General features: G+C 37.4%; 1 protein-coding gene across 2 annotated transcripts in view; it reads right to left on the reverse strand.

Moving 5' to 3' along the window:
* Nucleotides 1-16,458, reverse strand: part of PPP2R2C (protein phosphatase 2 regulatory subunit Bgamma) — a 134,170-nt gene that overhangs the window by 88,964 nt on the left and 28,748 nt on the right. The gene's annotated exons all lie outside the window — the stretch shown is intronic.

Raw genomic sequence — 16,458 nt, forward strand, 5'->3', positions numbered from 1 at the left:
TGGTAAGGAAAAAATAAAATCACACACGCATATAAATAAAATGCTCTATTTCATAAAAATAAACTGTATTTCCATCATCTGAATATAAGGAGAGAAAATCAGGGAACTGGATTTTATACTCATATTGGTATTCAAAAGGAAATAGTCGGAAGTAGCAGCCTCATTCCAGGTTTGTATAACATCAAAGAAAAAACCTTATGGACACATGAAGAAATATCTTCTCCATTTTAATTCACATCTTTCATTTTCCAAAACAGCCTTTCTTTTCTAGGAGTTACATCAGAAAGAAAATACATGCAAGCACTGGCTAGGAAAAAAATAATATTTATTATACATTCCAGGTAGATTTCTATGGTTATTTACACATGTGTATATTCAAATTCGCAGTGCTTTGAAATTCAGAAAGATGAAGTGCTGTATCAAAGCAGTTCTTTTTATTAAGGCATTTGTCATTATGTGAATCTAGTTCAGACAGCAACAATCCATTCAAGTTAGTTACTCAGGTGTGTATTTGTATGCACCAAGCTCTCATGAGAGAGTTTTCTTTCAACTATATTTGCACTTTTAAAAGCAGTACTTTTAATAAATAGTGAATCTGAATCAAGCCCACAGTATTCCTTTGGTGGAAATGAGGCAAGTTCTCTGGGTATGTCGACATAACCTCTCTAATACATAATTTCCAAAATCAGTGGAGGTGCAATACTTACACCACCACTTGCGGATTCAGTTTGAGCAGTGCAGAACTATCAGCCTCTGCCTGACATGTGAATTGTTAGAAAGCAACATGGAGCAAGCCTTGGCTTTGAACAACCAACCAGAGCACAAAGGATTCTTTATACACCCAAATTTAAGAACACTTCCCATCTCTCACATCACACTCCCCTTAAAAAGGCAGAGCTCTACTAAATGAAATCCCACTCTTTATGACTTGCCTTGCAGGCTGGCTGGCAAGTAGACATGAGGAATTATTAGCCAAGGGCAATTTCAAAGTGAAGTCATACAGAAATATGAATGTACTTTAGGGATGACCCAAAACCCAAGCAAAATTAGTATCTTGCATAAATGCTCTTGAAAAAGTAATTAAAATACAAGGGACACTGCAGAAATTGCTTTCAAGAGCTTGAGTACTCTTGCCTGCTTTCTGGCTTAAGAATTTTAGATGCTCAACACTTTTTTAATTATATAGTTGATTTTTCTTGAATCAAAATCAAATGTAGTTATTTCTAGATCATCTATGCCACCACTGGAAGAACTAATCTAAGTATTGATTAACTGCAAACAATTATACAAAAACTCTGATAAGTCATATTTCTATTATTTCTCTGGAAGCCATTTGTTGAGGTTACATTTTCAAGCCATCATCCCTTAATAAAGTCACTATATCCCTGATATCAAGTGAAAATCCAGACCAGGGACAATAATTATCACTTAAATACTGGCAGGGTGCTTATGAAATTTTGCTTTCATAATCACCTTCAGGATCTCTTCCATGGTGTGTTCATATCCAGAATGGTTACAAACCAGCTTACTTTCCATAAGTGCCCTCCATGCATTTTAAATGGGTGCCACCAAAAGGCTATGTCCAAGAAAAACAAATTCTCATTCTTGCTCTCCCTCCTGTATCTACAAATTTATTTATAGCCCAAATATCAATATCAAATGTCCCATGTTTATTAGAATGCAATAGTATCTGCCATACGCTAATACTATAATGCCATAATGACTGCTGGTCATTTGTATGTATCTTGCAACTTAGAATATAGTTCTCTAAAGTAAGTTAAAAATGCTAATAAACAATTAAAAGCTCATATAGCAATAAAAATCTCAACTGTAAATATCAGAAGATAAAATATCAGTGAACTCTGTCACTAAAATCATATTTGTAAAAAGTGGGCATGCTTAAAAACCATCTCCTGGATGTATAGCTTTTATGTACTCATGCAGCCAATGGCAACAAACAAATGTGAAACACCACACATGTTAAATTTGACCATCCAAATTCAAAATATATTTGCTGATCCACCCAGACTTTTCTAGGGTTTTTTCTTCATTCAAAAACATTAGGAGATTGTCCCATTAATATTTTTTTAAAGCATAGATTTGACACAAGAGTAAAATATACAAATAACATGTAAATGTATATATAAATATATATTTATTTATATTTATTTTGTTCTTTGTTCTTTATGATGTTATTATATATGTTATATATAATAACATATAACAAAGAACAACATGTAAATATAAATTAATAACAGACATAAAAAGACTTTAGCCTGTTTAGCTACACAGTCAATGTAACATGGGGAACAATCCACGTACGTATTAGGAGAGAGGAATTCCAGTGCAATAAATTAATACTTACTCCATATTATAAGCAAAGAAGAGTTTTACTCTTCCTTTTAGCTTGCCATGACATGACTGGTTTGAGCTCTGCTGGTTTTCAGTTTGTTTTGGTTTTGCTTGGGTGTTTTTTGGTACTATCTTGGGAGCTGGATTTTTCATTGTTGGTTGAGCTGATGCAAATCTTCATCTTGATCTCTTGCCAAGTCAGGTACCACATGCTTAGAAACTTGTGTTTCCTGAACATCATTATGGCTTTACCAGTCTGCTTTACTATTCTGGTGGCTGCACAATGAGGTTTACCTGGGTGTCCAGTGACAGTAAGGAATTCAAATACTGAAATGGAGCTATTACAGATGTCTACAAGCTCATGGTCTCTACCAGCATCATTTAAAGCCTCTCCAAGACTCAATTTCATCACTTAGTTATTTTTCTTAGTCAAACCCCTGATAACTAGGAGGTGGTTTTGTTCACAGCAAGAGCAGAGATATCATTATTCATTGCCAGCATTTTACTCCACAGTGGGACATTATTACCTGCATACAGAAATGAAGGGATAGCATGTAAGGCTCTGGGAGAGCAAACAAAAGCTCTCATGACACCTCTGGAAGGAAAAGGCAAAGGCTTCTTCAGAATATCCTGCTATCCACAGGGACTGTGCCCCTCTATTGTACAGAGCACACAGGGAAAAAAACATTGCTAGAAGAAATCCCTTCTCTGTCTAGTTATTTCCATGTTCAAATACATGTTTCCACAAACTCATCACACAAAAGTCCTTGATGGACTTTTAGTATACAGCACCATCTTTTACAATTTTAATTTCTAAACTGAAATCTGAAAGTTTCATTTTGGATATAGGCATGAGTTCAGCAGTGAGTTGCTTTGTACAAAACAAGCTCTGTCTTTCATTTGTCCTACTGATACAATAGCAGCCTGGCTGGGTAGAAGACCTACCTCACCTTCAAGTCAAGAAACTTAAAACCTTTAGAAGACCAGCAAAAGTGTACCTTCCTTTTTTAAATAGTTCAACTATCAGAATATCTCTCTCTCTAGCTTGTCTTTCTTTTATCCTTGTACCACTGCCAGTTACATGTCAGCATCATTAGAACTTTAAGATCCTTATAGATTATCTAGCAGTTGTCCAGAATTTTCTGATTAGCCAAACAGCAACACTAAAACTGAGCAGACAAGCAGCAGTCTGGTAATTCTCTATGAGCAAACAATACCCTGTCAGAAGCACACTACCACTTAGTAACACAATGAAAAGCAGCCAAACATGGATACAGAATTTTAAAAACTAATAATTTTTTTAGCTATGAATTACGGACACCTTCGGGTGATAAAACAATAAAGAGAAATTATAAAAATTATTATAAAACAATATAGAGAAATTACTTCAGTCATTCAATTTTTACCATCATCCTGGAAAAGAATGAATGCCTTTTATAACCATTGCAACATTTAGTTACACATCACAATATATACCATAAACATAGATTGTGATATTTTCTTGAAACTCAAATTCTGCCATTCTCCCAACCTCTTCAGATTCCTCAAGCCAAAAATACCTGCTCTTTTGATACAGCTCTAGCCTATGTGACCAATTTCTTATTCTGGGCTGAATCATTACAAAAGCCAGCCGATTGGTTAAAAATAAAAAAGGAATGCTGAATACCATAGCAACTGGCTTGCAGCCTTGCTAACATGCAGGAAGGATTTTTTACTTGAACAAGAGCTACAAGTGAAAACACCAGGCCAAAATCAGATCTGGCATAATATCAACAACACAACAGAAACACAGAAATTACCTGACCCCTCCCCAGTCTCCTTCCTGTAATATCTTTTGTGCAGCAGCAAATCTTCAGGTTCTTATTAAAATACAATTCCAACAGCAAATTAAAGCATATGCCATGGTATTGATTCCACATATACATCAATACATGGCAGAATCTTCGCCAAAACAAACAGGATTAAATGTTGAAAAATCAAGTAATGGAAGCAGAACAATAATAGAGCTTGATCTTCAGTTTTAATTAATGGTCATATCACTCCATGACTAAAAGGACTAAAAGTTTCTAAAGAAACACCTCTAAATACAGATAATTTTACAATGCCTAATTTAGTGATCACTTTTAGGAACATACCAAAGTAGTCACTTAATGTCAGTACCCTCTAAGAACTGCATCGAATCCATAAGGAATATATTTGAAGAAGCATATTGCTCTGGAATTACTGCAAGAGTATGCATTCAGAGCAAGGTTTTGGCAGGGGTGAGCTCTGTGGGAGGAGACCAGAAGCTGCCCTGTGTTGGACAGACCCACTGCTGTCCCAGGCTGAACCCACAAGTGACACCAATGCACCTCTGTGATAACATATTTAGGAAAGGGTAAAAACCTGTTTGGCAGCTGAGAGAGAGAAATGAGAAAATATCAGAGAACCTTCAGTGCCCTGCAGATGCCAAAGGCACTGAAGAAAGAAGGGGCAAAGGTTCTGCAGGCACCAGAGCAGAAATTCCATTGCAGTCAACAGAGGAGACTGCAACAATGCAGGTTGTCCTCCTGCAGCTGTTGGAAGTCCACAGTGGAGCAAATATCCAGCCTTCAAGCAGATGGAGAACACCAACCAGAGCATGAGGATATGCCCTAAAGGAAACTGCAGCCCATGGAGAGCCCAGACTGGAGCAGGCTCCTGGCAGGACACATGGCCCATGCAGGGAGCCCACACAGAAGGAATTTTCAGGCCAGAGCTGTAGCCTGTAGGAGCAGCACGTTCCTGATGGACTGTACTCCATGGAAAGCATTCATACTGAAGCATGTGGAGAAGGAGCTGTGCTGGAAAAGCTCATGAGGGACTGTATTCCCTGAGTAGGACCTCACAGTGGATGGAGCATGGGAAGAGCATATAGAGAAGGAGCAGCAGAGATGACATGTGACAGACCAAGAGTAACTCGTTCCCATTCCCCCTGCTCTGTTCAGAAAGGCAGAAAGTGGCAGCCAAGTTAGGAAGGAAAGAGGGAAGTTGAGTCTGGAAAAAGAGAGGAGGACCGGAATACAAAACTGTCAGTGACCTCAGCTCTGAAACAATTCCTCCATGCTCAAACTGGCATGAAACCCATGACGAAGATGCAGCAGAGGTCCAGTGACTGAAGTACACAATGGTAAGGCCTAAACTAGTGCTCAAGAGTAACCAGCAGAACAATAGCCTCAAATGTTTCCAAAACTTGGGAGAGCGCTCAGAATGTTGAAGACAATGCCAAGATTCTGTTACCCTTCGTTTGCCTAGCAGAAAGGCATCATTTGAGCCTAAATACTTCCACTGTTCCTATTACAATTCATTATGACAAAATTATTATTATTACAAAATAATTATTTAATAGTATTATCAGAAATATTAAAACTAACTTGAACCACCAGTTTCTTTATTAGAAAAAAAACAGTAAACTGTTTAGTAAAAAAAACAGTAAACTACTTAAACTGTTTAAACATTACATATCTGCATGTCAGCCCAACTGATGGGTGTCTGGAAGCAATTCATTTGTGTGAAGGATACTCAGTGGTAATACTCTGGAAACTGCTTCTCCTACTAAACAGTACTGCTGATACATCAAGGGCCCAGGAAAAAATTACAGAACTATTAAACACAAAAGAAGGCATCTTAGCACAAGCACAGTACACTCATACAAAAAAATAATCTCTATGATTACAATTTAGTTACAGACAAAGACCTAAACAATTAAACATATGTGCAGCATGCTGAGTCTTATGTTATTACAACCTTTTAATGTAGAGCCTCATTCTTTCCTGTAATATTTACATTTCTGAGTTCAACAATGAGTTGACCTAGGCAGTACAAGGTTTTCTGCAAGCTAAAGATGTTTGCTTGGTTATTCTCAGAAGAAGCTGTGTTAAACCAGGAATTTAAAACAGACAAGCCTATCCAAACACCTTGTCAAAGATCCCCATACACAAATACATTTCCCCTGCAGAAATATGCAATATTACTTTCTCAGAGAAGTTTGTCACCCTACTATGGAAATTATAAACCACAGCAATGAAGTGAGCTAATTTGCAAAAGGACACCTGTAGAACTTGTAGCTAAATAAGAAGAGACTCTTTATTTTAGATGAGTGAAAAGTCTACTATACTAGTGACCCGTGTGTAGATGAACACAGACTCAGTATCATGTAATTCAGTTTCTTGTAGTACAGTTAAAAAATACAAACAGTGTGTGCAATACAGTTAGTGTGGGAGACCCAAAAAAAAAAAAAAAGGAGAAGCAAAGAAAGAGAAAAAAGACTTTACTTTTATTCTAGGTATTTAGGGTTTGTATTATTTCTGGGACATCTCAGACTAAATAACAACACTCACAACATGGATTGTCTATATGTACCACTTCCTCTAAGACACAGATGTTTTGAAAAACTTTTATTCACTGCTTGTAAAGTGACAAAATACAATCAATGAATTGTAGACACCTTTATCACATCTGCTTTTTGTAAATTCCAAGTCCATTGTCATAAGGGATTCCTGTAACCAGCCATCGGGGTTGAACACAAAAATGACAGGCATCCCTACCTCCCAGTCCATCTCCAGAATCAACCTCACAGATGCTCTCCCCTTCCATACTGTCTTTGGGATGCAGCAGAAAGCAAGATCTTCCTCAAGTGATTTGCTCAGGCTCCAGAAGGAAGATGAATCCACCCACTTGGCAGCCAGCAAGTGATATCTTTTAAATAAAAACAAAAACAAAGCTATTGAGCCACCTCTGGTATACAGCAGATTAATTTAATTTCATTTAATTTCTCCCTTAAAAATTCAACTTTCCAAGACTGTGTGTCAGCTAGTTCTACATCCAACACTGCAGTTCCTTATATCAATACTGTCTCTTCAGGGGATATCTGAGCTTCTTTTCCCTTGTAAACTCAATGGTGATTCACAGATCAAACTCTCCATCCAACAGAGTTTACCTCAGTCCAAATTGCAGGACTCTATTAAGGTGGAAAGCCTCAGGACAGATTCATGCTCAGCCACATGGCCTGACAGGACTAGGAGAAATATACTAAATATCCACATGATGAGCTCTTCTCTGGCACACTGTGAGTACTGTGAAACCAAATTACATGGAATTTGCAAACAACTACACAGACTGAAAACAGTTCATGTGGGTTCACCTTCTTACAACTCCTAGGGTTATTTTAAGTATAGGCAGAGAGAGAGCATCTCATTTTAGCAATGGATTTGATTTACACATGAGTATAATGAAGGAAAGTGTAAAGATGGGTGTAGATAAAAGAATAAACTCACCTCATCTTTTATTTAAGAGAAGGGAGCAAAATTTCTTCCCCTTAAATTGAACCTAAATAGCTGATTGTTTTTACTGCCCCGTGTAACTAGTTTTTACCCCCCCTTCTCTTTCTGAATAAAAGAGAAATAGCTGTCAATTAATTAAAATAAGTACTAAGGAGTCAGGAAACATCCTCACATTACTGCCTTTGAGAGACAAAAAGCAATCAGAACAGCATGGAGTTACTAGATTAGTTTTGCAGCAAGTGGAGAACTGTCATGTGTCAGATGCTCATGATCTAAACAGCAAAGCAAGAATGAGCTCCAACATCCATCTAAATTTGCAGTAAGATTTGCAGTATGATTATTTTTAAAACAAAGGAAAACCGGAACCAAAATGCATCCAAAAAGAGCTCTCTGCCACAAATGAACTCAGGCTAAGAACAGAAAACACATGAGAGAACAATGATCAAGTATATGAATGATGTGATACATAAAACTGTTCAGGTATCATTAGTAACTCTGAGCCAGTCATGGAGCAATGTATTAGCTGTTTCCTTGCCAGTTCTGAATGAGCAATAAACAACCAATTCCTATTTGCAAGTCTGTGGCCTTCTCTTGCTTTTCAATGTCACTAGGAAAGCATTCCAACTGTCCCATGCAACTGTGTCTTACTGAAGGTGTGGAAAAGGGGAAAAAAAAATTTATTAACATCAGCTGCCCTGTGTTCAACATGAATTCCCTTCTTCAGCTTCCTATCACAATAAAACAAGAAATACTATAAACAAATCTCTATTCAGACATCAGGTAAATGAAAATCAATAGTTCGAGCACTATGTCATTCTGTTGATAAAAAGAAGAGCATACCTAGAAGTCTCACACCAGAAGAACTCTGTTTCTTCAGCTTCTTCAAGCATCTCTCTCAGCATCTGCATGTTTTTGTTGATTTTCCACTGCTTGAGCCAGTGTAGGTATAGGCCATGTAACAAAGCATGCATGGTACTGTGAAACACTGAGCAGAATTCCAACGGAGGGAAAATTGTAGCACAGCCATCCAAGGCTGCTGATGACTCTTCTTAACCTTGAACTCAAGGTGTTCTTCTAAACCCACCTGTGTGCTCTTCAGAAGGTGGGCTACTGCAGTTTGCCAAAGAGCAGAGACTCAGAAAAGATCCACCATCATGCAGGTTTCCAGTGATGAAATATCCATTGCAAAAATTTGGTTAAAAAAAATCCATACTCCTTATTTTAAAAATATTAAAATACTTACCAAACAAATGAACGGAATACAACAGTAATAGCATCAAGCTCTGGCTGTGTATTTACACCTGAAATATTCAGCTCCAAATGCTGATTTAGGATACTCAGAAGATTGACAATCACAGTTTCTGTTTATAAAGCAAATGCCCTCAAGCAATGAATATTGGATTCCTGTGATCAAAGTTCTACTGTCAATGCCACAGGATTTAGTACTACTTTTTCTAGACAAATAGGTCAGATGAACAATTAACCATCATTTTAAAAAGTCAACCACAGCCTTTCAAATGTAAGAACTGTTCTTGCAAGTTTGCTTTTGGAAAGGTCATCTTACTCTGCTCAGATCTGGGGTTTTATGATGAATGCTACAGTCCTCCTGCACAGTAATACAGAAACATGTTTGTATAAACTAACTGACCACAGGACACTGTGCACTGTCTAGAAACTAAACATTACATTTTTACCTTAGCCTTATGCCTGCATAGGTGGAGAGAAAAATAATCTATGCCCAGCATAAATGCCTACTTCTACATCTACTTAGATACAGCTGTTGCACAACCTAATGTGTTCACTTATCTGTAAACAAAAATGTGTGTCCTTATGAAAAATCCATCAAGTGTCTCATCCATTTTTGCCTTATACTGATTAAATGAAGTCTGCATGCCTTTATTAAAATCTGTAGGTGTAGAAAGGACTAAATTTCAAGACAGTCAAGGCATAAGGACTGATTACTAAAATTAAGTATCAGCACTGAAAAATACAAGCATTTCAGTGCAAGATAACCAACACAGTAACTGGAAACGAAATCCAGTTCAAAAGACAAAATTACTATTATTATTTTTATGGAAAACCAAGATTAAAAGAAGATAAACCGAAGAAAACCTGTTTTTAAATAATTTATTATTTTATATACATTTCATTGTGAAACAAATTAATTGCTCCTTATTACATGCTTGCTATCTCTTCCCACTTGGCATTTGCACCAATATTGCTTTTAATAGCCTTTCACTCATAGCTGAACCTTTGGGCGGTGGGGGGAGGCACTGTTAGTCAATACCAAACCCCCTATTGTTCTGTTCTCTGACTATGAAAACTTTTAATTAAAAACTGAAAGCAAAAGGATGCAACAGTACTGGAATGTAGAGCTGTTGAAATGTAATCACAGCAATGGAGTAACCACAGAGGTGGAATTCTTAGTAAAGAACTGCTTCATGCTTGGCCGTTTACCCCTTATACAACAGAGAGAAAAACCTGAAATGTTTTAAGTCAGCCCTTCCACAAAGGAAGAACTCCACAGCAGAGAAGCACAGTAGAATGAGGTATGAGTAAAGTTGTTTTAGAACAATGCAGCAACAAGTTTGCTACTTTTTAAGTACATAGCAATTGAAACCTACATTACCGGGCTCCTTTGGTCACATAGTTTCATTGTCTGATCATCTTGCTCACTCAAATCCTTCTCCCTACTAAGATCATACAGTATGTCCCATTTCCCACCATCAAAACAGAATAAAGCCACATGTGAGCCAACCATCACTTGGTGCTGTCATCTGGTCCTTGATGAAAATGCTATCATGAGAGGGGAAAAAAAACAATGAACATGTCTACTTAAGTCTTAGGGAAGATATTTCTGGTGTTGAGGGAACTCGACATAGAAGGAGGCTCAGGAAGAGTCTCAGCAAGACCAGTTGTTCACAATTTCTACCTCAGTGTGGTTCACAGAACCACCCATGTCAGAGCAAGGCAGCAGGTGGCAGAAAGATGAAGTGGGGAATGCATAACTCCTTGCATGACACATATTTTTTCTCTCAGAGTAGTTAAAAAAGTTTCAAGGCTGTTTTAACCCAAGCCAAAGAGTTATGTTGCCCAGTAGATGTGCAGAAGAAAGAGCAATAGATAATTACTGTCATTAGTCACCTCCTTCAGACCAGAGCCTGGCTGCAAGTGCTGTACAGTGGGGTGCAGAGAAATTGCATATGCATCCAAGAAAGCCCAATGAAATGTAAATGACTGCAGTCCCTTGATCTTTCTGAAATGATGTGGTTCACCCTCCGGCTGCAGATATTGGATTTTGCACCATTAATCCCCACTAATATAACATAATACTACCACTGGAGTGTATGTACATTTTGATAACAACATATGAATGTGTTGAAAACTCAGAGTATGATAAGAATATTTATATTTGCACATATTAAATCTTCAGGGAACTTGACAAGTTTAATTCTCCAATTAAAGTCAAAAAGACCACAGTTTTCTACATTTCAAATCAAGTGCTAAGTAACAAATATGCCAGAATTAAAATGCAAATGGAAGATTCAAGTCACAGAATCTCTGAATGGTAGGGATTGGAAGGGACCTTGAAAATCATCATTGCCATGGCCAGGGATACCTTCTACTAAACCAGGTTGCTCAGAGCCCTATCCCTGTATTTGAATGCTTCCAAGGGACAAGGCAACCATGACTTCTAGGGGCGAATTGTTTTAGTGTCTCACCACCCCCACAGAGAATAATTCCTTCATAATATTCAACCGAAATCTTTCCTCTTTCATTTTAAGGCCATTACCCCTTGTCCTGTCAATATAAAGCCTTGCTGGAAGACCCTCTCCAGCTCCCTTGCAGCCCCCTTCAAGTACTGGAAGGACACAATGAGGTCACCCCAAAGTCTACTTTCTTCCAGGCTACACAATCTCAATTTTCTCAGCCTCCCTTCACAGGAGAGGCGCTCCAGCCCTCTGATCATCTCTGGGTGCCTAAGTCACTACAGTAGCACATGTCTCTGATGACTCAAAGACCCCAGTAATCTCAAAATACATGTTGTGGGTGCACCTTTTCAATCAGAATTTTTCACAAGGGATTCCTACATAAGCCCAAACTCCTAGGCTGCTGCTAGACAGACATTCCTCAGGTGCACACACTCAACTCCTGCCCATGAATCTCAGAGGACAGCAGTGCCATACCTGCTTCTGCAAAGGTTATGTTTCTCAAAGTTTACCATCAAATGGATCTACAATGAATTATCAGTGACCTCTCTTTAGAAGTCCTGTGTCTCTGCAGGCAGCCAACCTCACACAAGGAGTCCTGCTAAGCTAGTTATTTTTCCTTTCTCTTCATTTCACTCATTTGTTGTAGGAATTTATTCAAAGTTAATGAATCAGTCCAAAATTCTTCATACATATTTCAGTGTTCTTCAAAAATAAAGAGATCTACAATTTAGAAATGGGCATAAATCTTGTATTCAGTCAGGCATGACCATGCTTGAGTTGTCCTGCAGTAATACACTAACAACAAGCCTCCCTGACTACCAGACTTGATAATCATAATTCCTTTCTAACAAGGCTTTCAGTGAGACTTTATTATTCTGAGAAAGTCTGAGTTGAATTGATTCACTGTATTTCACCACAAAGCTGCATTTTTTTAAGGCATCTCCACATGGAAATCTCAATAAAGTCAAAAGGAAGTTTGTTATAGACATGGATATTTTAAAAACTGACAAAATCCTCTCTTTCTAATACATTAAAATAAGCTGCCACTCAAAATTTTGCAAAATGTGGTCATGTACTAAGCAGTTTGCTGGAAACAGCCATGAAAGGAGATCTGACTATTCCAATCCTGCAAAATACAGATCATTAAAGATCAGATTAATTTCACAACCTAAAAAATATCCATCTGAACTGGCAAAAGGAGTGATTTCTGAGGTACTTCATTTCCACACACGTTTTCCTTAATAAAGTTTATATTTCAAATCTTTACCTATTTTACTCACCAAACTGTTTTACTGCTCCTATCACATAGTACTCCACTTTCCAACTGCGTTTTCTTACAAGCATATTGTGACCATTGTGAAAAAGTTACTTCATGCACTAATGTGCAAAAGCATTGGCAATTCAGACATTGTTTCAGCAGAACAGAGTTCCACAAAACCTTTGCCACACCACTCCCTTGTGGGCCACTGCCACAAGGTAAAGTGAGGGCTGTGCACTGCAAAACAATTCCCATCAAGCTAACACAATATCTTCTGTAATCTTAGAAAAATAATCTTGCCATTTGGTTCCTCTGCTAACAGCAGAAGCAGGTAGCTATGGCACGTGCAGAAACAGCAGAGGCCAAGCTAGTGTTTTTTAAAGCCACCTGATGATGTTGACAGTGATCTGGAAACAAAATGCATATTATGGTTTCTGTTCTAGGCATACTAATTCAAAAACAGAGGGCAGGATATTATATCAGAAATATTTTCTTTAAAGATGTGTCTAAGAAGACAATTTCTCCAACTTGAGATTTACTGTGTAGTCAGTAGGAATCTGTGTATTGCTGCAAAGATTCACGAAAGAGCAGATTTGACATTTACACAAATTGATTTCTGCATACAGTTAAACTCTGCTACTGTTACCAACACAAAGCACACCTGAAAAGCAAAACCCAACACAACAACCTACAAACAAAACCATAAAAACACCCCCAGAACACATCTCCTTTATCAGGTGAATTTTCAGTTCAGTCTAAATACAGTCTTCAGTTTAAAAAATCATGTGTTTCACATTAGAGACAATGCCAATAAAGCAGCAGGATTTTTCTATTTCTTCTAGGGCTATCTGTTTCCAAAGATGATAAGCTATATTTCATTTTGAAACCCACATTCCTATTGCAATTAGCAATGGCTCTAGAAGCATATAGGAAAAAAAATGACTAATCAAGATATTGATCTAAACATGATTTGATGGAAACTGTACAGGAAATCTGAATTCAAAAATAAAGTCATAACAAGAAAAAACAAGTGAAATAAAAAACCCACCGTCTTTATTATTGGCATAGTTTTACTTAGCAGTTTGCAGCACAAAACCAATTTGTTTTCCTTAAGTTTTAGCTGAAGGTCTAAATGAAACATGCAATACAGACAGAGTATTTTCTCATTTATTTTAACATTAATTTTCAAGACAGTGTTGAAAAGCTGAATTTATACCCAGCTGTAGTTTTTATAAACAACCAAGAGAAATTTAGTTTGTATGCTAGAGCAACTGTGGAAATCAATTCTTAATCTATGACCTTGCTTACCACAGCTTGAAGCCTTGCAATAAATAAATGCCTTGAGCCACACATAAGAAACATTTGGTGAATTAGAGACAAATAACACAAATCTATATGTGTATATATAGTATTAGAAAGGTCATATAAAATACAATATAGGCTTTTTTCTTGCTCTAACATAATAATGTTTGAAAGGCAAGACCTGGTAATTGCCTACATTAATATCCAGGTGGTGAACAGTCACTAGAACCTATTTTCTTTTCAAATTACAGTGTTCATCCTTTTAGACAACTTCTTGTAACCTATCTTTTTTTTTTAGTGTGGAAAATGCCAGAATGATTAGAAATCTCTGAAAAGAACTATTTTCTTTGTCCTGGCATATGAAAATTGTTTCTCTAAAGCACATTTAAGCCTCCTTGTGAACATTGTGCAGTGTTTCATCACTAACAACAGGAAAACAAATGTCAGAGCTCATGTGTTAACCTGCACTTAGTCACAATTACCCTCTTTTACAAGCTGAACCTCTCAAATCCTCACCCCATATGAAATTACTTATTTCTCACTGGAGTACATCTTAAAAGAAAAAAGAACCTATAGTACTGTCTCCTTATTAATATTGCATCATTAAAATTCACCAAAAATCCTGTAAACAAATCTGTACCTCCTTAAAAACACACCTTCCATTCTTGATGTATTTGATTGACTGCAGATTTTAAAAATCAAGTAGTACAACATAGTGCTAGTTCAGCTAATTTCCCTCCCTTGATTGTCTCCTTCCTGAAACACTGAAATTCAAATGTGACTGTGACTGACAGTCCTTTTGAGATTAGCATGGCATTATTAGTTTGCACAGCAGGTGACCAAAGTAACTGCTGGAAAGGTTTCCCTTATTTTAACCCTAAAGGATGTAATCTAATATGAAAAGAAAGAATTTGGAGGCTTACAATTACCCTCGAATTGGAATTGTACAAAGAAATCAAAGCAGAAAAAAGACTTGTTTTCTTTAAGAGTTGCAGCCGAGGTCCTTAGGCGCTTTCTAATGTTACATTTTCACAGGTCCTGTAACACTTGATACTCAGAAGAAATGCTAGATTTACAGATTTACACTGAAATTATCAGGCTCATCCTGCTTTATTGTAACTGTGAGCATAAACACACCTAATTAAAACCCACAAAACAACTCAGGAGACTTCTGAATTTCTGTCCTCAATGTATCAATCTATTCCAGTGTAAGGGCAAATTTTACAAATACGATGCCAAGTACATCTTGGTCAGAACTGATTCCTGGAAATAGAGAAACTTTCTGGAGTACCACAACTCTTTTCATACTGAAAATTAAGCTGTATTTGACCATACCTCACAAGAGACTATTCTTACCAACAGCTAAAGAAGAGCAGGAAGAAGCACAATCTTTTCTCGAAAGCACTAATTTTTGCTTGGCAATGACCTTTTTAATACCCAGCTGGAGTGACACTGGCACTCTGAACTGAAGCCCCTCAGGTAATAGCCGTATTCTGCAGATATAAAAGCACATTCAGTGCTCAGCTTCCCAAATATTTTCCAAATGACACCAACCAGAGCTCTCCCCAGTGGTTTGTGGAAATGGGCAGCTGTCAGCACAAGTGGGGAAGCCCACCCAGCCGTGCTGGGCAGCACAGCCTGCAGACCCCACTGACCTGAGACCCTCAGCACCAGTTACCCCCACACCTGCCCAGCCCCACCTGCTGTGTCCCACTGGACATTTTAAATTAGTTTGCATGCTACAGACTTAAAGGCAGGTTCTTCCAACTGCAGGAGAGTTGCTTGGTGTATTAATTTGCGTTGGCAGAAACCACTTCCCCACTAACAAAGCAAAAATTTACATCACAATGTGGAGCTGTTTATAACCAACGACCCTTACAAAACAAGTTAAGATTTAATATTTGTGAAACAAAGCAAAGAATTCACTGGTGGCTTTGTATCAGCATAAATGACTAATTACTTTAATCACGAAGCTCAAAAGATAATGAACTTGATTTATTATAAACACAGGGGCTTGGCCTCTTATAAAAATTACTTGCTCTGCAGTTCAGGACACATATTGATTAATGGCACTACTTGCAATTCTCTTATTTTTAAATTTAATAATGGGTGAAAATGAATTAAAAGCAAACTGGAAAAACACACATTCCCAATACAATTTTACTCAATTCCACAATATTCATATGTTATGTATGTGTGTACCCATTCCATGCTCCCAGTATTTCACTAACAGTAAAAATACAAAACTATTTAGAAAAACATGCAGCAAGCAAAAGATTAATTTGGTCAAGGTTACAGAAAGAGTGAACATTTTTGGCTTTCTCCTACATGACCCCTCATTATTTAGTGATACCTGACATCTGTTGCTGGGATCAGCTGAACTCAATTCAAACACAGTTTAGCAAGGAATAACTGAAAGAGTCATAAAAAATCTCTGAGGATAGATTATGAACCAGTTATGGATTAGAATTCCATCAGAGAGAGAGAGGGGGAGAGAATGTGGTAGTAGACAAGATAATAACATCTTTGCAGA

The sequence above is a fragment of the Geospiza fortis genome, unplaced genomic scaffold (genome assembly GCF_000277835.1).
Source record: "Geospiza fortis unplaced genomic scaffold, GeoFor_1.0 scaffold666, whole genome shotgun sequence".
Classification (NCBI taxonomy): Eukaryota; Metazoa; Chordata; class Aves; order Passeriformes; family Thraupidae; genus Geospiza; species Geospiza fortis.